General features: G+C 36.9%; 1 long non-coding RNA gene across 2 annotated transcripts in view; it reads left to right on the top strand.

The window, feature by feature from the left end:
• Positions 1-17,385, top strand: part of LOC115493927 (uncharacterized) — a 39,185-nt gene extending 21,800 nt beyond the window's left edge. Inside the window, exons 2-4 of one of the 2 annotated variants that reach the window (XR_012054187.1) lie at positions 5,853-5,927; positions 9,005-12,452; positions 13,377-17,385. This is a non-coding gene — a long non-coding RNA (uncharacterized lncRNA). Of the gene's footprint in view, positions 1-5,852; positions 5,928-9,004 lie in introns of both variants that reach the window. The other variant, XR_003958930.4, reaches the window with a different exon arrangement.
• Positions 17,386-26,399: the final 9,014 nt, after the last annotated feature.

Here is a 26,399-nt window from a genome sequence, read left to right as displayed (position 1 = left end):
TTTCTGCTTTTGCTTGTAAAAATCTATCAGTAAGAAACAATTAACATCTAAAACACTGTGAATGCATAATCTTTCCAATGTGGAAGTGCTTTAACTAAGAAAGAACACTTACAGTTCACCATCGGTCAAAAGGACATATATTATTGGTGTTCAATATTCACTAAATACTTCTCAAATCCAGTAAACATCACTGAAGAAAATTATAGAGATTTACATGTTGAATAGTGAAAAGTCAAATTATTTCTTATGCTTTTTGTCTCTCAATATAAATGCGTACATACAAGGAATATATTTTATGGGAAAAAATATATTTATCTGCTGAGAACTAGCTCTATAAAGTTCCACCCTTGGTAAAAGATACCAAGATTTACTAAAATTTCCACCCTTGGTAAAAGAAACCAAGATTTACTAAAATCACCAATGAATGATGTAAACAGCACAGTTATAGAAAAGATGTGTTGACAAAGTTCTCCCTAGTAAAAAAAGGATTTTGGCAGTTAGATGTGAAAGTTGATAATTTGATGGAAATATATACAAATCTCTCTTATTGGCACATTTTCTGTTCTTAATAACCAATTTTCAACAGGAGATAAAAAATCAAAATTATGTAAATAGCACCACCACATACCTGAGAATTTTTCTACTAAACATATGTTATGAGGATGGAGTTTAGCAACCACGCTCAAGTACATTTCAGTCTCCATGATGTAGACTGTAAATTGCAACCAAGATACCAGGTTATTTCACACTTTTTCATATAGAGCTTTTAATGCTTTTCCATTAGACAAAAAAGGTAAAAAACAAAAAAATACTTTAGGAAATATTTTGAAGCTTTTCTCTCCCTCTGACCCTTAATTCAGATAAGTAAAAAGGCAATATCCAAAGGGTGCTGGATATATTAGCCAAGGTGGGGAGGAAGGACACCAGTATCTGGGGCAGTATTTTGGCATGTGTAACAATGAGTAGGTCTTCTGCCTACAGATTTTAGGTGCCTGATACCAAGAATGGAGACTGTGATTTTCATAGAAATGGATTATTTTTTTAATCAAGCACAGGAATCCCCCTAAGACTCCCAACAACCACAGCATCTAAATGCCTAGTATTTGCTGATGTGCATAGTCAAGGATGTTAGCTCCATGGGCCCAAGACTTCAGATTATATTATGGAAAGCAAACACATATAAGTTTCCCAAATCTCAATATATTTGTGGGGCATCAAAACAACATATAATGCTTGGCTTTACTTGCCTTGCAATTACACATAATTTATAATTAGTGTTTTCATCTCATGTCTAAATGGGGCACAGAAGAATTGTGAGGACAAAGCTGAATATAACCTGCAACAGAATAATAAGCAAAGTGAACAGTTACATGAATTCAGAGGCTCCTGCTGCAAATAATAGCTAGCTGGGTGGTTGGGTGTTTTTCTCAAAATCAAAAAGGATAAACTCTGTAGGAAGGGGCACACTGAAAATATGCACATGGCAGATTAAACCAATCAAAGATGGTCTGCGTAAAAAAACCCACAATACTCATGTTCTAGAAGTGGTTTCAGAAAGTCCTTCTGCTGTAGCAGCCACCTTGTGCCCACATGAACAATATTGATTTTCATTGTCCTGGACCTTTAGCCTGAAAAGAAAGGTGCTCTGTATTACCGTGTAGATGGGAAGGACAGCAAGCAATATTTTAAGCTAACTATGAAATTACACCCAGAAATCACTTTCCTTATTGTTACAGAAAACAGTCCTGCTGTTTACAGCAGACCTGTGTCTGCAGATGAAGAATAAGAATCCACACGTGTGACACAAATATTTTGCACTGGACATTACTATTCTACACTTACATGACTGTGTTAAACTGGAAAGAGATTGAACCAGCACAATCCTTAGATAAAGCACAAGACCACCATAAAGAAGGATCATAGTTCATGCAGGACCACAAATCAGGTTCTTCGTGACATGGAACATTGAGACAGAATTGCACTTGAGCATAATTAAGGACTAAAAGGATGATTACAGCTAGTAATTCTGCCCCATTAAATAAGACCTGACAGACAGAGAGGTCTTGCTGCAAATGCCTGACATTCGAATCTGGCAGCTTGCAGTTCACTTGGAAGAACACAGAGTGGATGTAAGAAGTTAGAGAGTCCAAACAGGAAAAGGCATAATTGCAAAGAAAAACTGCAACCATAGATCAAAGCAGTATTGACAGCCATGACTGATGCATCTTGAAAGACTTTTTAAAGCTTGTAGTATAAGAAAGTAATGCATCATGCTTAGAATTATAGAATATGCAGGGTTGGAAGGGACCCACAAGGATCAATTATTGACTCAAATCTCTGGCCCTATGCAAGAGTCACACCGTCTGCCTGAGAGCATCGTGCAAAAACTTCTTGGACTCTGTTAGGCTGGATACTCTGACCACTTCTCTAGGGAGCCTTTTCCAGTGTTCAGTCACCCTCTTCCTGATACCTAACCTAAGCCTCCCCTCACTCAACTTCATGCTCTTTCCTTGAGTCCTGTCACTGGTTACAGGAGTGAAAAGCTCATTTTTCAAATTTTTTGAAAACGTTTTTTCCAACTTAGGACATATATTTGAGGGCAGCTCTCATAAATGTGTCACTCTGGACCTTTTATTCATGTCCCAGTTGTTAAGAGAAACTGTTGGTGGCAAGTCAATTCACACCTCTGTAAATTTTACCTTAGAATTTAAGAGTGCTTTCTTGGTGGTGGGGTGTTTTTTTGTTTGTTTGGGTTTTGGGCTTGTTTGTTTGTGTTTGGGTTTTAGTTTGGTTTTTTGTTTGCTTTGGTTTGGGGATTTTTGGTTTTTTGGTTTTTTTTCTTTTTTTCTTCTTTTTTTTTTTTTGTGAGGTTTCTTGGGTTTGCTTTGGTTTTATTTTATTATCTTTCAAACAAGAGTAACATGACCTAGACTTTTAATTTCTTTTTACATATTCTATTGTGTATTTCTGGCACATATAATACACCAGAAAGTGGGTCTGCTTCAAATAACACATTATAACTTGCATTTTTTGCGTGGGTTTGAGATCAGACAGCTAAGTAAAATCAAGTCACTCATGCCTACAACACAAATCTAAAGGTACAACATGAAGGCTTATATATTTAGGAATAACTGAATATATGTGATCAACAAGAAAATCAGGAAGATGGTTTTCGGAAGACAAAGTAGATAAGAAAGCATCACTGGAACAGCTGTAGTGCATTCAAATATGAATTCATCATGTGGAACTCAAACTTGACTAAGGCAAAACACAAACATATTTGCAAACAGAAAGAAACATGAGAAACTAATGCCAAACTGCATGAATAAACAAGTAGTTTACAAAGGAACACCATCCTTTCAGAGCAGACTCTGGAAAAGCAGTTTTGTGAGAACAGAATGTAAAACATGATGACAGAGATGGATTCTTCATTCCTCCAGTCTTTTTTATTTTTAGATGTTAAATGCCAGGATTTTCTAGTTTGAACAGATTGGCAATGAAAGAAAATACATTCTTTCTTGTGACTTGTAGGAAAAGGCTTGGTAAGTCTCAGTTTTGCCTGACCACTACTCCCCAGTGATGCTTCACACCAAAACATCTACAGTTCTCAATATCAGTGACAAGTCAGCAGTATCTAAAAGCAACTGATCAAACTGCTAATGGAGCCTAGTGAATTAATCACCTTCGCAGATAATGAACACTTATCTGTACAAAGCTTGAAAACAAAACACAGCTACTCTCCTTCAAGACTTATCATATTTTACACTGGCATTACAAAAAAAAGTGTGGGGAAAAAAGCTATCAGGAAATACTTGACCCCCAAATTAATGCCACAAAAATCAGTTTGTAGGTATCTGCAAGAGTGACAATCTACATTTAATGTTATAACTGTAAAGATTATATCTGAAGCTATTCAGCAACAAGTAGTTTCTGCATTCAGGAGTTAATTCCACATTGCTGTACAGAGGAATATCACCAATGTACACACATGACCTACTCCTTCTTCCCTCTGTTGCACTGTCACTGGAAATCCTTGAAAGAATAAAGAAACCCTAAACTTACGTCCATACCAATGCACCCAAAATATTTCCTAACATTTCATTTGGTCACCAGGAAATCACAAAAGTTCACTTGGAAGGTGTGTTCACACACACACACACACTGATTAAGTAAGTGTAAGTAAATAAGTGTACTGAGAAGGCCAATGGAAGTGATTAGAGAGTCAGCAATATTGACATGTAAAGAAAAATATTTGAAAATTAAAAATACAATTTCAATACAGAGGATTAAGTAACATCACAGACAGCCACTGGGATACTAACAATTACACATAATATTTATATGACTGATTTTTGTAATTATTAAAGAATTTGAAATTAATTTTAAAATGAGTATCAATAATAATTATAATTTTTAAAAAGTAGATAAAAGATTGTGTCTGAGTATCATGAAACACTAGCAATAAGACCAGCAAAGCAGCAAAAAGCATCCCAGGGGAAGCAGTGGAATCTCCATCATTTAGGTTATTTAAAACCAAACTGAACAAAATGTTGGAAAATGTTCTGTAGGGAATAGTTCTGAATTTGTAAGGAGACAGACTGGATGACCTAACAGGTCTCTTTCCATCTGTAATGTCTATTACTCTGCAATTGTCTCATGTCCTCAATCTACACATTAAGCAATCCCTACATAACTATAGTGCCAAATGGTTTGGTTCCAAGGCTCCCACTTTTTTTTAGTCATCATTTAAGACTAGCAGAGCAGATGCTACTTAGGAATGAAAATGTCCATAGCAAGATCAACAACAAGGACTAAAATATAATTCTGAGGCCCAACCATATAATTTCTCTCCCACCAGCAGTTCTCAAGCTGTGTTAGTGCATACAATGTAAGAGGGCACCATTAGGGGAGTATGCACAGCTGGTAAATGGTTTGCAGCTCACCTCAGTGTTCTGCACTTTTAGTATGACTGGGATTTGTGAAATCAGCATTGTTAAATCCTGTTGCAAACTACTGCGCATCTCAGAAACTGATGAAAAATAGTTCTGTAAAATCTTAACCCCATTGTCTCAAGCTTTACACTGATGACAGTTTCTGTCAGCTACAGTAATAATTTAAGCAGTATCTACCTCTTGCTTATTCTCATCACTCAATCTTGACTGTGTTTACAAATCTTATTTATGTACTGCAAGCAGCACCAGGAAGAGGAAGGACATTCATTATTACAGACTTTACCCGCAAAGTTCTTCTCTATAACTTCATAATCTGCAGTATTACTTAAATTGGGAAAAATCAGAAAAAGTGTTCTTTGATCAGGGATGGCTATTCTGTTTTCATAATGGAGAAATACATTCGGTTTCACATTAACAAATCAATGTGCTTCTGAGCATGAGTTTGCAAAGTGTGAGAAACACTTATATTTCTACCTCTCAACACAGAGAGGAAGGTTTACAGAACTGAGACAACCAGCAGTCACACCTTGCTATTTACCAGAGGAGGGGCTTTAAAAGTTTAAGGGCACTGTTAGTCCCATGATAGCTGTTTTGTTATCATAAGGAGCATGCCATATGTAGAACACCTTAAAGTTAGCATGTTACTTGTTTTGAACTACATTTTATTTAATACCAGATTAAATATATAGATTTGAAGGGTTTCAGTTTTCTAAATATGAAAGCTTTACTTTGAAGAGTTTTCAAAATATTCAATTAAGTACTGTACAACTGAGTAATAACTTCATTTTTTTTTGTAAAGAAAATAAAATTTAAAAATATTTGATGATTTTTAATTTTTATAGCAATGTTAACATGCTTTTTACATTGTTTTTCACTTTGCTTCTTTTTATATTCACACAGGGAGAATTAATCCATTACCATAGCCAACTTGAATTCCCTCTTGGCACAGTGTATGGGAGTTTGCACATGGCGCAGGTACCTCAAATTGTTTATATAATGTAATCATGAATTTATATCACTAGAAGTTTATTCATGACCACGTTTATTCCAGAATAAAAATATCCATAGATAGACCCGAAAAGATATGTAGGGAGGAAGGGAGAAAGGGAGAAAGAATATGGAGGGCTGGGAGACAGGACAGGAAACAGATTAACTAGAAACATACCAGCACTCCATGGGTCCCAATAATGTCTTGTTGATCCCCATCATCTGGTCTTCTTGGTGGTGATGGTTCCCCACCAAAAAATACAGAATCCAATGGATTAATATTCATTTGGGCCAGGTGGTAATGCCCAGGTACCTCCCCTGAGGAGGTGCAAATTTGACATTATTTTTTTACAAGACTTCAAGTCAGTTGTATCATTTTGCATCATGTGCAGTGCTCGGTGCAGGGTCTGAGGTACCTTTTTGGGGGCCTTTAATAGACCATGACATCTCCTCACCTGTCACTCATGTTAATGTCCTGTACATGTGCCTTTCCCACAGTGGGGGGACCTGCAGCTGAGCCGGTTTATGTGAGGGAGGATGGGCATTCACTGCCTCTCATCAGAGGCTACACACCCAAAACCTCTCCTCTTCCACCCTGGGCTGGGGGGAGATTCTCTGCAAACCTGGCAATGGATAAGTCTGGAGCCATGGCTTCCACCCTGAAGCTGCTGGGCTTGGCTCTTCCAATGCTCTCCCAGCCTTATCCATTACTTTCCAGAACAGAAATCCTTTGAACAATGGTGTCCCCTTTTACCTATCTCGAATAGCCTTAGGCAGTTTGACTCAGTGCAGAGTTTCAGCCAGGAGGCCCATTCATGTTGCACTTCCATGGGGCAGCATTATTTACACAGTTTTGCTATAATAGGCAAAAGTCTCATAAAAATGTTTAAGCCATAAATCAAAACATTTCTCTCTCTGACAGTTGGAAGGGACCTTCAAGATAATGTAGCTCCAAATCCTCTGCCATGGGCAATGACACCTTCCACTAGACCAGGTTGCTGCAAGCCCCATCCAGCCTGGTCTTGACCTCACCACCCACACAGCAGAGAATTTCTTCCTAATATCTAATCTCTAAACTTATTCTCTCATCTCAATACACACTTTTTTCATTGCTATTATAAATTAATGTTACATAGCTTTCTCATACAATGTAAAGCAAAATAAAAAAACTATGTTTTCTAAACAGTGTTGCATATTTAACTACAAAACTAAAATATTAAATTTAATTACATATTTATTATTTATATCTAAGCAAAATGGATAAAAAATACTTTCTACATCCCTTTGGAAGCTTAAAAAATGTATCAAAAACATGAGATATGTGACAAGTGAAAAAATACTGAAGAAAATCTCAAGTTCATATTAAAAAATTTACAAAAGAGGTGCACAATCAGGTTAAGTGTAGCACCTTGTTTGAAACAGAGAAACACTAGAACTCCTAAAATAAATCTTGTGATTGTCTTAAAAGAAAAGCAATACGGGAAGAAAAGCTATTATAATCTACATCCAAAAAAAAAAAAAGTTTACTAAACCAAATTGCTGTAAAAATACAGAATAGACTAAAATTGAACAAAAATGAAAACCCAAAATTAACTATTTAATTTATCTTTTCTATTTACCACCTGTGAAGGTTAAAAGAAAGCAAAATAACTGGGATGTTATCTTGGTCTTTAAAAGCACTTATTCCATATTACTGCATGATGTCAATTATGTGCTCCAGGATACATTCTGCAAGAAGCGTCATGCAATATGGCAATCATGGCTTACAAAAGATGTAGAAAATAAACCCAAAAAATTACTACTCATAACATACAGCAACATGCAACAGAAAGTCTGCAGCTTTGTATGCACAGGATGAAAATTATCTTATTTTTAACATAGTAGGAAGAACAACAAATGTTGCCATGTTCAAACCAAATATTGAAATAAACTAGTCACATCTTGTTTTGACACTAAAGAATAAAAATACCATTTTGTATAGTACCTTATTTTCCACTCTTGATTTTGCTTCATAGAAAGGAACACAATCTCTTATGGTATCTCATATATATACTGAATTCCAAGTATAAATCACAGAAATAACAAGATATATAGATTATGAATATATATATGTTGTTTATATAAGTAGCAAATTTATAATTAATTTAAATTTTGAATTAATTTTTTACATACAAATTTTTAAGCTACTTGTCCTTTAAATGAAGGGACCTAAAAGAATGTTTCAATTTTTAATTTTTTCAACATTTTTTAGATTTTAAGTTTTTTAGCCTTCAGGGCTGAAATGGACAAGCTGTTTGCTTATGCGGGGTATTGCCTTTGTAAATCCATCACTCTACCAGGATAGCTGGCAAAGCTACCTCCGATAATTCTAGAAAATGGTCTCAGGGTAGAAACATCAGACATGCCCAGGAGTGATACACTACTTGTCAGTTCAGCTAAAATTTACACAACACACAGCTAGAGCTAAAGAAAACTCTAACAAATGATATGGCACTTGGATAGCATACTCTATCTAGTAATTTATAAGCACAATGAAAATTGCTTCAGATGGAGAACAATTTGCCTGTTTATGGTATTTCAGTTAGTTTTATAGATTATTGTGGTTTTAGCTCTTCATTTTGAATATTTTATTTGAGGAAGCCATATGACAATTAAATGAGGTAGTGGTAAGTATTGGGTATTGGTACCCTTATGCAAATGCAAGTCAAGACTTTTTTTCCTTTTTTTTTTTTTTTAGAAGACTTTTCTAAAAACATCTGTTATCCCATATTCACATTTTGCTTTTTGCATGTGTAAACATCGTTGAGATGCTGCAAGACCTGGATGTCTATCAACTCTTGCTGTCTCCCCATGAGGAGGCAGTCGTTGTTGGAAAAAAGGTTGCTTCTTGCAACTTACAGCTGCTTCTTCTTCCAGGGTTCAGATGGCTGACACCAGAACTTAGCACCAACTTATTTTCTCTTACTCCACACTCCCATCTTACATTCTTGTTGATGCACTGTGAATTTACAGACCAGGTTTCCCACCTTTCAGTAAGGTGGTCATTTTTGTATACTTATTCACAGGAAACAAGGGAAAGGATTCACTACACCATGGGAATGCCCTGATGAAAGCAGACATGCTCAGACTGTAAATGAAGGATGAATCAAACATCTTTCCACCTGCATCTCAGGTACTTTGCTTTCTTATTGAAGAAAGACATACTGAAGGAGCTAAAGGGATGCTGGAGTGGTCACCTAACATTTTCACCTTCCAATCTTACAATCCATTTACCTCTATAAAGATAAACCAAATATAATGAACTATACTGGTAGTATATACATCTACCAACTGCGCACAAGTCAAAATATGAGAGGCAGAGTCATATTAGCATGTTAGCATATTAGCTGGTTACTCTTTTTTATTGCCTTGACTGTCAGTAAAAATGAATTTGTCTGTCAGAGACAATATAGATGCAATAGATGCACAAAATCCATTATCAAACTAAACTAACAAACTCGAGTTAAAAGCAAGAATTCCCTAGAAAAGTGCTATAGTTGCTCCAAAATAAAACAAAATGCATGATATATTTAATTGAAGTTTCTTCCTTGCAGGAAAAGGAGAAATTCCTAAAACATAAAATCTTTCCAACAAAGTCAACTGCAACTCCAAGGGCACAGTAAGGCCATGCAATACGATGTTCACATTAGAGACAACCAAATTAACACTACATCATCAGCTAATATATTTACATGCCATATTAAAATAATATATAGAAGCAGTAGTTTCAGTCCTAATAACTTCATTAGTAGCACACTGTGAATAGGCTTGCACTGCAAGTTGCAGATATGCTTTTAAAATCCCCTCACAGGTCCTATTTTCAGTATCTTCCTCCCATTAGCTGAGTGCCATACCTATGGAATATCATTCTGAGCAGCTATCTAAGAAATGAATGACAGGTCTTCTGACACAGTATCATTCATGTTCAGGTCTACTGTGCTCTTTCTTTACTTGCCTTGATAATTATTTTGCTCTTTCTCACATAGCTAAGAGGTCAAATTGTAGATTTAGAGAACCTAAGGCTATGAAAATTATCATGACCATTTATGCTGACCTCTTGAATAATGCAGACAACACAATTATATAATTCCAAATTAAATCTATAAAATCCTACTAAAGGAAAAGTTTATTGTACTGAATGACTTCCAGTTCCTATTTAAAGGACTTCAAACTCTAAAGAGCTTATCATATTCCTAAACCATTTGTTCCACTGGTTAAGTACCCTGAGTATAAAATTCTTATCTAAATCTGCCGAACTTCACCTAACATGCATCAAACTGCTCAGCTTTCTACCAGATGAATGATGCTACCCCCAGAAACCTCCTCTATCTCTATATTGTTGTAAGTTTTACTTAACTCTCTTCATAAACTTTTTTAGACAAATTAGCATTCTAATTTATCTCAGTCATGGTGGTAATATTAATCCAATTTAGTAAATATTTTGGAGAAACAATAAACCTAAGCTTATGGAAGAATGCATGGGCAAACATACATATCGAACACAGAGGCAGAAAGACTGAAAAAGAATGACCATAAAGCTGGAAAAATGATCTTACATTAGCTATCTAGTCTAGTTTCAAAATAAATCATTAGACTGAGCAATTTCATCATCATATTCTTGCAAAATATTCAGCTGTTTGAAGCAAAATTGTATTTTGATCATTTAGGTCATTTATACAGACTTTAAATATTCTTACTCACAAACAAACTGAAAACAAAAGAAAAAAATAATTTTAAAAGTCATTCAAAATTTTGGCATTTACCATGATTTAATATTCTTATTTGTTCCTAATCTTTCAACATTATTTCATCACTCCTTTCTTACTAATTGTCATAATAAGCATGACTATGTAAGTTAATATGTGCTGAAAAAAAACTCAGCTAAACAGAATGAAAATATTTAAAATGTAGCTCCAAGGAACAGCTGAGGAAAAGGGAAAGGTTTCATACTTTTATTAAAAGTTTAGACTGAACTACAGGTTAAAGGTTCTGTAACACACTAACAACGTGGTTTCCGTTACAGTATAGCTTTTGGATGGTTACCAAGACAAATTTTAGCTCCTTGTACAACTCTAACCATGTTTGCTATACAAACTTCTTTGCCTTATTCAACTCCTTCCATAAACTCATGACTGTCACCAAGACTGGAAGAAGTCAAATTATTTTTCTAACTCACAGTGAAAATACAATATTTATCATTTTTTACAGCTCCATTCTTTTCCCCGTGTGAGCAGGATTTTGTCTCCTTTGCAAAGCACCAACATAGTTTCAAATATATAATGATTAATTTTTATATCAATATTTTAAAACTCGAGGTCCTATACCATGCTGGCTTTTATAAACTTCCTACAAGTGAGCTAAAACAGTATTGTGCTTGACCAAACCAGATTTCACATGAAAGTAATAACTACACAGAGTTAAGCTTAAAGACTAAATGACTGAAAAAATGCTGAAACCTTATAAGGACCAACAGGGGGAAAACATATACTCCAAAATGTATGGAACCATAAAATAATTTTCTGGAACAAACTAAAAATACTATCAGGATAAAAATATAAAAGCAAAATGACATAGCCAATTATAACCAATGTAAAAATGAGACACTCAGTTCAGACAGAGGAGTTTTTCTGAAGTGTTACATTAGTCACAATAAAGTAGGCAATTTGAGAGAAGTCTGAATTAACAAAAAGCTGGAATTTTAACAAGAAAATTCACATGTTGATCAGAACTTCATATTCCTAGAAACTCTGAACCAATGTAAGTCTTAAACTTTTTTTCCAAAGAAGGACAGATAATGACGTAGTTCAGAATTATAACAGCTGTTCCATAAGAAAGAAGAACCACTAATTAAAAACATAAGAAAGACAGGACCTCAAATGCTGCTTCTCATCTGGCTTCCCCTCAAGGCACTTCATTTTTATTGCCCCCCCTTTGGACACTCTCTCTAATAGCTTAATGTCTTTTTTTATATTGTGGTGCCCAAAACTGCCCCCAGCACTCAAGGTGAGGCCACTCCAGTGCAGAGCAGAGTGGGACAATCCCCTCCCTTGCCCAGCTGGCCATGCTGTGCCTGATTCACCCCAGGACATGCTTGGCCCTCCTGGCTGCCAGGGCACTGCTGACTCATGTTCAACTTGCCAACAACCAGGACCACCAGATTCTCTTTCCACAGCACTTCTCTCCAGCATCTCAATTCCCAGTCTGCACATCCATCCAGGGTTGCCCCATCCCAGGTGAAGAATCCAGCACTTTCCTTTGTTGAACTCCATACAGTTGGTGATTGCCCAGCCCTCTGATTTGTCAAGGTCTCTCTGCAGGGCCTCTCTGGCTTCGGGGGAGTCAGCAGCTCCTTGCAGTTTTGTATCACCTGTGAACTCGCTCAGCATCTCTTCCAGTCCTGTGTCTGAATCATTTATAAAGACTTGGAAGAGCACAGGGTTGAGGACGGAGCCTGCAGAACCCCACCAGTGACAGGTCAGTCTGATGTATTCCCATTCACTGTAACCCTTTGTGTGCCTGACTTCATGAGCCAGCTGCTCACCCATCCCATGATGTGTTTATCCAGCTGTGGGCTGGACATTTCATCCAGAAGGATCCTGTGACAGATGCATCGAAAGGTTTACATAAACACAAAAAGATTACATCAATTGGCTTCCATTGATCAGCTGTGTGGGTTACCTTGTCATAAAAGGAAATCAGGTTTGAAAAGAAGGACCTTCCCCTCATGAACCCATGTTGGCTATGACCAATGACTGCAATGCCTTTCAGGTGTTGTGCAATACCTGCCAGAAAAATCTTCTGTATAACCTTACCAGACATTGAAGTGAGTCTTCAGACTAAGAGGCCTGTAGTTTCCAGCATTGTTTTTCTTGCCCTTTTTGAAAACAGGGACAATGTTGACCAGATTCCAGTCAACTGGGACCTCTCCAGAATCCTAAGACCATTCAAAAATCATCAGGAGAGGCCTCATGATGACATCAGCCAGGTCTGTAGCTAATGTCAGATAAATCCCATAATGCATTATAGATTTATAGGGATCCAGCTAGAACAGCAGATCCCTTACAATGTCAGGGTCAACTGGGAGTTTATCCTTCTCATCATGGTCCTCCAACTCAGGGTACTGGAATCCTTTTAGTCCATCACTAGTGTTGAAGACAGAGGATAATAAAGCACCTTGTCTATATCCAAGTTCCTGGGGTGACCATCCTCATCCTCTAATGTGCCCATGTAATTTCTGCACTGATGTGTGCCATTAATGTATTTTAAAAACTGTTTTGACTGTTCCTCACATTTCTGACTAGCTTCAACTCCAATTGAGGTTCGGTCACACAAATTTTCTCCCTAGTGTCAATCAATATCTCTGCATTCTTCCCATGTCACTTGACCTTGCTTCCACAGGGTATATGCCTTCCTTTTCTACCTTAACTCCAAAAGAGCCCTTCTTAGCCAATCTGGACTTCTGCTTTGTCTGCTTGACTTCTGACATTTTAGAATTGCCTATTCCTGTGCCCTTAAGATGGACTTCAGCACCTGCATAAACATCTTCCAAGGGGACCTTACTAACTATTTTCCTGAGCAGCCTGAACTCTGCTCTCCTCATGTCCAAAGCTGAAGTTTTGTTGGCACTTTTCCAACCATCAAAAGAGATTTTAAACGTGACTGCATGGTCACTCTGCCAAGATGGCCACCTGTCATGGCTTGACATGGAAGTGAATCTTCTCAGGAAGAAGAGGGTCAAACCAATCAGTGGTCACGTTTGAGTATTGGCACCTGGAGTGACCACCAAAGGCTGGACACGTCTCTGAGAACCCAGAGGGGTTAAAAGCAAGAATTCCTAGGAGAACTTGCTCTTTGGGTCTGATCATCAGAGAGTGCAGACCTCTCCTGCCTAGCCCGGGCTGGGTGGGGGAGGGGAAGCCATGTGGCCTGGCTGAGGCAGGCCAGGGGGTAAAGGGTCTGGAACCGAGCTGGGCCAGCTCCTGCGGATGGAAGGGTGGAGAACATCTGAGATGTCTTTGTTCCCCGCCCCCACCCAGAGGGAAAGAGATGGAGAGCCTGAAGGCACCTGGAAATTTGCAAGCAAAGGAAAAGGAGAAGCAGGTGGAATGTGCCCAGCCATGGGAGTTGGAGTCCTGGGCCGAGATTTCAGCCGTCTGGGGAGTCTGAGACTTTTAACCCTTTCCTGGGAAGTGAAAGTTTTATTAAATATTACTTCTTCTCGATTTGAAAGAGAAAAGAGACAGTCTGGGACCTGAGATGTTAGGAAAAGAAGGTTGGGGGGAGATGATGAAGTGGCTTTTGGCTGGACTTTTCTTGTTAGCCATAGACTGAACCAATTTCTCTTGCAATAGAGACTGCATTTTAGGGGGATGCAATGGTGAGCCAAGAGACCTGCTTCAGCAACTACCAGCACAGGAATGAACAGAGGAAAGCTGAGGAGGTTGTGGTGATGCCCTCTGTCTTAAGGAAGAAGAAGATCTCTGTTTCCACCCTTGGCCTCAGGGGAGGAAGAAAATGGGGGAGACTGTTGTCCCAAAATGAGAAACTGAACTGTTGTTCCTGTTGGTCCTTGGCAAAGCATCCCTAAAGGAGCCCTATGAGCAGTCTGTCCATGCATGGTGGTGAGAGCACTGCAACATGGAGAGTGTCACACTGGCAGATTTTCTCCAGGCAGCACTATGTGTGACATGGAAACACAAGAGGTGGCAATTGTGTTTCCTGGGGGGTCTGTGGTGCAAGAGAGACTCCTCTCTCCCTTGATGGACTGATTATCTAAAGGGGAATGACTTGATTGAGGGTCCAAATTGTGTCTCATTGTGGTTTGCTGGAGTTGGGGTGGGGGGTGGAGGAATGTTTTGGAAAGTTTTCAATCTGGATTTAGTGTCTTTTATCATAGTAGTTGCAGCGGCTATGTGCCACGACCTCGGGCAGATGGGATGAGCTGCCTGGCACTGCCCGTGTGAGGCCGGGTGGCCACCACAAGAAAGGCACCCCAGGGGAATGGCATCTGCCAGCCTGGTGGTGCTGAGTGCTGCTCAGTGGGTTGTGCAGCTTCGGTAGTTCCACACGCTCAGAGGAGGTGAAGGGATGAGAGAAGGACACTTGTCTGCGAGCCCACAGAGTCTTTATTTTCCCCAGATGGGGCAAGAACAAGGCACCCTCTGAGTGGGTGCAGGAACAAATGCCAAAGAAATCAAAGATTACTGCAACTCAAAAAGGGGGTGGGCAGACAGGGGTGAAAACCTGTCTCGCCCAATGAGGGTAAACCAGAGAGGGATGACACCAATTACAACAACCTATGATAACATAACAGGGGTGGGCACAAGGTCAAGGGGACAAATAGAAAAGCTAAACTTGGGTGATTGATACAGAACTTTCTTGAAGAAACTGGGGGTGGTTACAGGATTGACAGCCAAAAAGGTATGAACATACTCTGGCTGATGGAACCAAATAAGAAGAAAACAGGGAGAGGTGAGAAGATTGACAGATAACTGGGGAGCCAAGTGGCAGGAACTTTTGGGGTAAACAACTTGGATCAAGCCAACTGTGAGGGGACAAATGGGAGAGCATAAAGGCTAACTAACATTGATAAAACCAACTGACTAAATGGAACCACACCACAACAAGTAGTAGTTTAATAAAGTTCTTTTTCCTTTATTTCTAAGCTGGGCCTGGACTGCTCTGTTCCTGATCACATCTCACAGCACTTATTTGGGAAAGTGTATTTTCATGGGGATGCTGGCATTGTGCCAGCATCAAACCACGACACCACCAATCTCTACGTGGCTCATGAGACCCTCTCTGTTAACAGGTAAGAAATCAAGGAGGCATCTCTTCAGGTTGGCTGTCTTGGTACCTGCACCATGAAGTTGTCATCCAGGTGTTTTAGGAATCTTCTGTACCTGATTAGGCCAGGCCAGAGGGAGGATCAGTTGTTCATATAAGTGTGTGTCTACTTGCTTGTCATTTTCTTATTATTAACTCTCAACAGAGCTATAAGAAATTTATGTTTGTTCACAGTAAATTACCTCAAGTAAAACTCCCCAATTCCAGATTGTCTTATGACTGTAATACCTTAAACTTTATTACAATGACTTAGTTCTACTAAATTTGAGAATGTGAGTTCACAAAGACATTACAGCTGTTGTGGTAGTCAGTAAATGGGAAGGACCAGGAGATAGAAAAGTAAGAATAATCTCTATTAATTCCCTGATGGTAGAACAGGCAGACTACATGTTGTTCACTTTGACAATAACCAGCAGCTCATTCAGCACATCCATTCTTTGGAATAAGTACGAGCCTTTTGTCCAGCCAAAAGAAGCAAAATGAAACTGAGGGTACTACAAGCGTATGTTTCAAAAAACATGAGAAAGATATAAACAAATGCAGAAAGATTCAAAGTATTTCAGAGTGAATATATAAGGATATAAGTAGTGCTGGTTTAGAAAGCTCTAAGGAAATCTAAGTGTACTATTAAAAGATACCAAAGAAAGGGGAAGGTAGCAAAAAGCTGGATTTTATAGTGTCAGGATAGAGGAGCTATACAATACTCACTCCCTGCCCCCACCCACAAATCAAAAAAAAGGTAAAAGAAAATTAATTCATTATTTTTGAGCAAAGTATTACACTACTCTAACAACAGAGAAATAATATAGAAAAGGAGAGCTATGGGTTATCTTGTCAATGTGAAGATGTATGCTTTAATTTCATGGTGCTCTGGCCACCAAGGATGGGTAGACAATAGGGTACTACTCACCCTTCCTGCAACTGCCAGTGTTAGTCAGGAATGCAGGACACTGGGACCAGGCATGACACCATGAGAAGTCTATTTCACATCTTTGTTCCCAAGAAAGCTTACTGAACTCTGCAAGATCCACTCCTACACTCTCTAAGATTTCACTCTAAAAATGTCAGAAAGTTATCTTTGATGACAATTATGGCATCTTCCTTCAAGACTCATTTCCAATTATTTTTTTCCTAGCAATTTTGATACTCCTGATTTTACCCTTACTATTGGCAAGATACTCCTTATAAGACTGTGTTACATTCTTACCTTTTACTGGGGGAAAAAAGAAAGTATCTTATGAATAGAACATTTTAACAAACTAATTAGTATGAACTTGAAAGCTATTAACTTGTTGAAAAAGCTATTAACATATTTTCATTACACTATCTTGCAAATTAAATATCTATGAGACTCCAGAATCAGGTCTTTATTCTGAGAGGAAATGTCTCTGCATAGGAGATTAATTTTTTTCCTTTTAATTAGAAAAATAAGGTAACATGACGAATATGTATGTTTCTCTAAGACATATTTGTAAGTAGTGTTCATGGCACAGTAAATGGTTAAAGATATCAGACTTTAACTTATTCTAAAACCTAATACTTCAGCTTCCCAAATAATAAATCCTTGCTTTTTGGCATGTTCCTATGCTCATGTGAGACTACACTTCTTGTTTTTGTTAAAGAAAGGAAAGAATTACACATATGAAAAACAAGAAAAATATTTCATTTACTTAAAAATAAAGCAGAAAGAAAATGCTTTGTCCTTATCAAAAGTGAGAAAGTGTTTTGCTTAAAACAGTAAACCTCATCATGATTTAACACAGAAGTTTAAAATAGGCTGTTATGGGATTAACTATCTCAATACAGTGCATTCACGAACCCTGCAAAAATTCTCCCACCTTTGGACAAGCTGTGAATCTTTATAAATTATGTTTTGCATATGCTCAGCAAAAAGTTCCTTCCAAAAGCAAAAGTATATAAAAAAAAAAAAATCCCTTCTGAGTACTCAAGCTGGAGATGAAGGAGCTAACAGAGGCCTTTTGTAGTTGCCTCTGTTCCAGGCTGTTACAATGCCAAAGACAAGAAGAGACAGCAAGGGAACATTTCCTTCTGTGCCTTTTGTTCCTTCAGTAATTGAGTACTGAGAGTTCATAGATGAGAGAAGCATAAAAGAGGCAAGGAATACCAAAGACAATTAGGCAGATTAGACAGACAACTGCTATTGGAACAATGATACAAAAGGTCAGAGGGAAAAAAATCATCAGAAGAGGAAGAAACTAAGATAAGAAACTTTTAGACCTGTATTTACTCATGAAGGACAATAAGCAAAATCAGGACACAAAGGTTGGTATGATGTTAGGGAAAGAAAAGCTGTGTTAAACAGATGTTGCCAGCTGAGAGGAGGTAGAGGGAAATTCTGTACCAATATAACACATCCTGCTCAGAAACTGGAACTCGGACTGAGTTCGCAAACTCAAACATCACCAGCGGTCAGCAAAGCATGGCGTTTAACAACCTCTACAAGTTGGCCCCAGTATAGATAAATATCATTAGTTCTCTCTCAAATTAAATACCAGATGTCTGTGTTATCATAATGAACTATGTGAAGATCAATATAATTCCACATCATGTATTTTTTTTTTTAGTTGGCTTCACTTTAAAATCTAGCAGTCTATACTGATAAAACTACATTTTTTCTGAAGGATTGTTTTCTAACTGGATAATATTATATCCCAAATTACTTTTATCCTTTCCTTCAAGTCATAAGTCACTGCTAGAGAAGTACTGATATTACATCTAAAACTGACAAAGAGTTGAAATGGCACCACCAGTAATGGGGCAAATATTCTTTAAAGATCTTTTTAGTGCTTTGCAGGAAATATCATCATCACTGTCCCAAGCCAATAAATAATTCTATTGCTCGATAAAACATACACTGAATTTGTCCTTCTACAGAAAAATAAAATCTTGTTGAATAAATGTGAGATACCAAGATCCCACTGATCATACATAATGAGGTGAAACAAATAATCTAATTCCTTACCAAATACAAAGTCCTTTAAGAAAAATATCTTTAACAGTAAGCCAATTTAAACAAGAAATCGATATTGTAAAAGCAATCTTTGTATTTATCATGTTTTCCTTATCTAGATAATAAAAAAGATAAGAAGTAGATGTGTTTTGATCAATGTGACCCCATTTTTTTCCATTCAATTCTTTCTCTATTTTTCATTGTTGGGAAGTTCATAAAAGAGTATACCATCTTCCTTAGTTGCATGGAACACTAAACTGAAGTTTACAGAGAAATTTAGACTTCAATAATATTTTTATTATCATCAAATATAATGCAGAAACATGATACTGTCCCTGCTCTTGTGAAAACTGACACAAAATAGGAGACACCTGTGTAAAGTGATGCAAAAGGATGCCAAGAATTCAAAACTAGTATTTCCAAATGAAAAGGATAAATATTAGATAGTCTTCCCAAAATGAACGAGATCCAAATAAGAAAAAATAAGAAAATATGCCTTTCTTATCTCTAGCTATTGTTCTGAAGAAGAATCTTAAATATAATTTTAGAGAAATGTTGACTGCAAAGCACAGAAAACATATTTGTTGCATTAATAGGTACCATTTAACACAGTTACTTTCTAGATTAAAACCGCATTTTACAGTGATGCAAAGAACTGCAAAGCTGAAAAGAGGGATTATAAAAGAGAAAGGGTAGTCTTCAGTTCAAGCAATATTTCTATTGCTCTCCGAGGAGATTTATTTCATCCACCATATAGCATGTGTCAAGAGTTATGCTGATCCTTCACCAGGAGCTAAGTACCCTGATAGTTTTTACATTACCATGCACCACAATAGCAAGCCTTGACATTGGTTATAAGTGTCAGATGGAGCCTTCATTAATTGTCATCATCTTTAAGACATAAAAGAAACCCTCTCTTCTTGAATGTTATTACACAAAAAGTGTACATGTTATCTATATACAGCAAGAGCAAAAATGTTTTGTATTGTAATAATAATCATTTAGAATATATGGGGTGGAAAGTGTACTATTGTTAAACTGTCAGTCAAAACCCTTGTTATACAAGGATAGAACATCACATCCATCTATAACAGCGTTTTCTGTCAGTCAAATGTGTTGTTCTATACAAATCTAGCATGAATTTGATTTTTAAATTGGTCGAGGCTTTAAAACATTATATTTATGTGATACCAAAGTGATCTAAGTTGCTGTTGATACCAGAATATAATGCAGGTTTCCTCTAAAATCTACTTCTGCTTCTGCTTTTAGACATCCGCAGAACACAGATTATTTTGCATACATAAATAGTCAATTCAATATAAGTGGTCAGTCAATACAGTCAATTTAAATTTTTCTTCCAATATGTTCCAAAGAAGTGTTTGGTGATAATCTCTAATTTTAAATAATAATTTGAAAAGTTTGTATAAGAGTGATGAAATTATATTTACTATGGACCCCACAAAACCCAAGAAATACTCTTGTTTATCCATCACTCACCTTCATTTAGAATAAGATTAGTCCCTTTACCTCAGCTATGTGTTTTATGAAAATGGAGTTAAAAAGCTCTGAAGTTCTTCAGCATTTTTATGTGACATTAGCTGCAGAATGAACTGAATGGGACACAATATTCACCCACAAAAGAATGCAAAGCTGGACTCTGTTCCTTGTCCCATAGGAAAAATGAACAAAAATAAAAAGCACAGTGAAATTTAAATTTTATTGTTTAAAAATACAAAATAAGACAAGCTCTGGTGCTTTTTAACTTATTTCCATGCACATCCTGACATCTACCATTTTTCTTCTAAGTTACTAAATTTCCTACCTTGGTTCAACATAAGCCTGGGAAAGCATATCAAATCAATCTTTCCATAGATCGCTAACAAATTTAACCAGCCCATTTCTCCCATCTCTGAAGTCTGAAAATAAATGTAGTAAAAGTACAAGTTACCAAAAGCAAAAATAGGTTTTTGACTTATATTTTTTTATTTTTTTTTTTTAATTTCATACAGGAATCATTAATCTAGAGTGATTTATAAGCATCCTAAAAATTATTTGGGCATATGCAACATATCACACCTTTTCCATAGCCATAATCAGTGATAGTAATTCTCAAAATCAGTCCATAATTCAAAAACTCCTAATACCTTACTTTTGTTCTTAGCTTCAACATGTTAGTTTTCCAATAAAAAAATTAATATTTCCATGATTAATTTAAAATTTAACATAAAGACTCTTACAAGGTCTTACTATTTCATTCATGTCAGAACTGTGAATGCTTAATACAAAAGCAGTTTCTAAGACAATCAGGAATTCACATATAAAAAGTAATCATGTATCATTAACCCAATTAATATTTACAGCAGTATTTACTTAGGTAGCATCTCAAAGGAGGCTAAAAAAATAGGCAGCTTGTATACTGGTACTGCATACTGTCCATTCTGAAAAAACTATGCACAGCACATTTTATATATTCAAGTGTTAGTGTCTCATTTCATGAGGTCAGTAATGTTATGTTAACTGCTTGAGTTTATGTACTTTTTAATTCAAGACTGAGTAGTTTTTATCCCTATCTCAATTATCATTTGAAATATCTGAACTGGTATTTGAAAGCTGGTATACAATTAAAAAGTATCAACAAGTCAACTACACAATTTATAGAATCATGGAATGGCTGAGGTCTTGTCCAGCTCCTGACTGAAAGCAGGTTGTGCAATGGCTACGTGCCACGACCTCGGGCAGATGGGATGAGCCGGCTGGCACTGCCCGTGTGAGGCCGGGTGGCCACCACGAGAAAGGCACCCCAGGGGAATGGCATCTGCCAGCCTGGTGGTGCTGAGTGCTGCTGAGTGGGTTGTGCAGCTTCGGTAGTTCCACACGCTCAGAGGAGGTGAAGGGATGAGAGAAGGACACTTGTCTGCGAGCCCACAGAGTCTTTATTTTCCCCAGATGGGGCAAGAACAAGGCACCCTCTGAGTGGGTGCAGGAACAAATGCCAAAGAAATCAAAGATTACAGCAACTCAAAAAGGGGGTGGGCAGACAGGGGTGAAAACCTGTCTCGCCCAATGAGGGTAAACCAGAGAGGGATGACACCAATTACAACAACCTATGATAATATAACGGGGTGGGCACAAGGTCAAGGGGACAAATAGAAAAGCTAAACTGGGGTGATTGGTACAGAACTTTCTTGAAGAAACTGGGGGTGGTTACAGGATTGACAGCCAAAAAGGTATGAACAAACTCAGATTGATGGAACCAAATAAGGAGAAAACAGAGAGAGGTGAGAAGATTGACAGATAACTGGGGAGCCAAGTGGCAGGAACTTTTGGGGTAAACAGCTTAGATCAAACCAACTGTGAGGGGACAAATGGGGGAGCATAAAGGCTAAATAACATTGATAAAACCAACTGACTAAATGGAATCACACCGCAACAAGGTTGTAAACATCTGTGTCCAGTTGAGTTTTAACTGGATGGAGACTCCATAACCTACTTGAGAAACCCTACTCCAGTATTTGATCACCCTTAAAATATAAGGGACAGAGTAAAATACTCACTTTCAGTTAACAATTATAGTGACAAAATAATATATGCATAGTAATTCTGGAAAAAAAAAAACCAACCAAACAACAAAAACTCAACAAACCAAAACCTATTGTTTTTTTTGGTGCTGTTACTTATTCTGCTTAGAAAATTGACCTTCGATAATAGCAAAGCTTGGAGTTTATTTTTCCCCAAAAGAAGCTTCCTTCATAAGAGTGCAAGTTTTTGATACTGTAAAAATACATAGGACACACCTCCTATTTCTGGAAGTTTACAGTATGTCATCAAAAGAGAATTTAGGTCAAAGAATCCTAAGTAAATAGAAACAGAAATATAAACATAAAACCTTGGAAATTCAGTTTCCCATGGTTACAAAATAGACCTGTTAATTCTTTTCTATGGATAAGCAAGCATATAAAACTGAAATTAGCTAAGATTTGTTTTAACTTTCAACTTTGTTTAAAAATATTTTACATAGCCCAAAATATAACAATAATAAGATTAACTATTTCTTCTTTAAAGAGTACTGGAGAGCTAATCACAAATTACTAAAAAACTCCAAGGAAATTCATGTTTGAAATTTACATGAGGAAGAGAATTTTGATCCATATATTTTATACACTGGAGTCAAATGTAAAGAAATATATTTACAAAACCAGTCACAAGATTTTTCCAGGTGTTTTAAATTACAGAGCTAAAGACATTACCACCACAGTCTCAATAGATATTTGCTGCTTTCTACTAGAAACTAAGAAACAAATAAGGTCAAAAATAAAATAATTATATTATCAAAAAAACCTCACAACAAATCAAAACAAAAAACCCCAAAACAGACCCCAGGGTCTGTTACTTCCCAAATAGTAAAACTGAATTGTGATTGAGTTTATATAATACCTTAATCTGAAAAAAGCAAACAATAAGCTAATTTTAAAAGTGAAGGTTAGCACATAAACACTTATCTTCCAGCATGCAATTATGAAGATTGATTCTTTCCCCGAATTTGTATCTTCAAAGCAAACTGCATCATGGTTGATTTTCAAATGTACAGAGACAGTCATAGAATAGGGTGCACAAATTTCCACACTCACTATCAAATTTGAATAGTTATTTTGATTGATAAAAATGTCAAATGTCTATAAAATGTCAATTTGCCTATGTACAATTGCTTTCACTGAAAAACCTGGCCCAAAAGATAGATTATATGTATAAAATACCAAAAATTTTTAATCACCAATACACTGTTTTATGCATCATAAACTATGGAACAGAATCACTCCTCTCAAGAGATCTGCATCATCACCAGAGATTCTGCCTGCCTTACTATAATTTTTTTTTCCTTCTGTACTTCAATGATTATGCCAGAAGAATACAGTTAAAACATACCAATCTTAAAATTTCAAAGCACAGAACAGATATTAATTTATGTTCTGCAACACTAAGAAGCAAGAAGTTATTTTACATACCTGAAAATCAAAGAAAGGTGAAGTGCTTTGTCTAAAGGCTCTTGGAAGAAATGAGTAACAAAGCCATAATTAAAATTCAACATCAAGCTTCATGTTAATCCTCTAGACCTAACTGTCTTTTTTCAAAGTGCATGATTTGGAACATCAAAATAAGAATCAATTCAGTCCTTTTTCTCAATACATGCTTTCATGATAAAATAAAACACCACATTCAGTTTCTTCCTCTGTATTCACACAATCATTTTTCTTAGCAATCAAACTCATGAATTCACTTTGGATTACAAAAAAACAATTACAAAGAAAGTCAAGTAATATGTAAAATTTAAATTCTGCATTCGATTTGGCTTCTATCTCTGTGTACTAAGGGGCCCACAGGAAAACACACATACGTGCCAGGTATGCTAGTATACCAACTTGTACTAGAGCAATTTAATTAGTTTGCTTTCAATGCAAAGGTGCAGCACCTCAGCAATTATGAGATCGTTAATACAAGAGAGCATAACAGCACCTTTAGAGATCTTGTCTAACCTCTAGGCACACATACAACTCCCATTAAGACTAATGGGAGTCACATGTGTGTATCCAAGGGAGAAGAGACCCATTAAAACTGATACAACATATCCATTAATCTTCAGGTCACTCTTAAGGTCAAACATTATAAAATTGTTTATGAACAGTACTTGCTAGGTATTCACAGTGGCTACTTTGGTTTGGTACAGACCTGTGAGCAGTTAAGGCCATGGAAAATGTCTGCATTAAAAGCATCACCGTGTTTCAAGTAGTGGCACAGAAATTTGAGAGTGCTTTTCTATAGTCAGAGGAGACATTTTTCTATCATATCCTGAAAGAATTAGAAGGGTAGAAATGACAGGGAAGGTTAGGCACAAATGAAAACCTTGGACAAAGGTATGCTTTAGCTTTTCATATTTCTTCCATCCCCCTCTCTTTCTTCATATTTCAGTCCCTTAGTTGTGGTTTTCTGCTTCAAGAAGAATATTAACAGCAGTGACTAAAATTCCCAATCTGTGCAGCCTACTACAAAGACACTACAAATAATATTTTGCTTACTGAACCACCAGCAAACCACAATAATTTAAGTACTGTTTGCATGGAGGAAGGGGTGTTTAAAGTATTTCAAAGAGAAAGGTAATCTTAGCTTGCTCTTTATTTCTTTAGAGAGCATACCTGAAAATTCCCTTTTTCATCACTGTGGTATATTTTAAGCAAACATGTTCTTTTCCAGTTTCCAATACAGTAAGGTTATCTAGTCTGTAAAACCAACTTGTTCAGCAATGAATTTGCTGTCTTTATCCACATTCAGGCATGAGGAAAGAGAGAGAATTCTCAGCAGCATCAAGGCCAGATGATCTCCATATGAACAGAGCAGATGTAAAAGCAGGAGTAAATGTGAGTGTCAGATGAGTACAGAAATAAGGAAATACTTTGGATACGAAGTATCCCTATTCATTTACTGTTTGTTTCAGCAACTGGAGTAAATAAGAAAAGGCATCTTCATCAAGAGTTATTCATGGACTATTCTGAAACTCAGCTTCCAGAACTCATGTCAAAACTCTTACTCCACATGGAAAACTTGCACAGCACTTCCCTATGATACTTCCTGTTATAGGGTCTGTAAGTATCCCAAGCACTGACAACTTAGCCCTGCAAGCTTTTGTTCAGACCTGTGACAGACACAGATATTCAGCTGCCTCTGCAGCATCAGGTCAAAACAGAGGCAAGGGTTCACCTAGAAAGCATAGCTCCCAGCGACAGCCACAGTATCAGCCCCACCAAGAAACAGCACCTTGCTTCACTCTTACGCTGCAGGTCCTCTATTGCCTTCCTCTGCAGTGCCCACCTGACACAAAGTCTCACTTCACAAGATTTTAAATGATAAGCTCTCCACAGTGCCCCATACAAAGAAGTGTTTTTCTTGTTCCTAATTCAAATATATAATGATAAAATTATGATAATAAATTAATTTCACTGTTCAATTAACTACTTCTGAGCAGAAGTAAATCATTACATGGTTTTGTTTTAAAAACAAAGCAAAAAATACCCCAAATACCTTGGTGTACATCGTATACAATAAAATATTTGAGGGTGATTGTTTTTTATTAGTGGCAATAAGCTTTCCACCTCAATGTCTTTCCATTAAACAGAAGAGTCTTTCTAGCTCAAAAGATAGTTGCCTCATTTTACTTAAAATGCACTTTTCATATAAAAAGATCTAATCCCCTTTTTGAGAAATCATGTGAATTAGCCCTATTCACTTCAAACAGGTATTCTAAAAGAGGAATTACTCCTTATTAACAAAGCTACGCATCTGTTTTGCCTGCTTATATCATTGTGAAAAACTACATGTAAATATTAAACAGTATGGTTCTTTCAGGATCCTGATATTCATAAATGTCTGCATTTTGTTTTGTGATACTTCAGGTAGTCCAGAGTGCTATCTAATTTCTCATGAGTTAGAAAAAAAATAGTACAAAATCCAACAATATGTGCCTATGGAATGCCTCCTCAGCAGAGATAACCTCAGGAAGTTACCTGAGAAACTATAAGCCTTAATATCATCTGTGAATCTGTGTTCATGAATGT

The sequence above is a fragment of the Taeniopygia guttata genome, chromosome 2 (genome assembly GCF_048771995.1).
Source record: "Taeniopygia guttata chromosome 2, bTaeGut7.mat, whole genome shotgun sequence".
In the NCBI taxonomy this organism is placed as follows: Eukaryota; Metazoa; Chordata; class Aves; order Passeriformes; family Estrildidae; genus Taeniopygia; species Taeniopygia guttata.
Note: the sequence above shows the minus strand (reverse complement) of the source record. Positions and strands in the feature narration are given on the sequence as shown.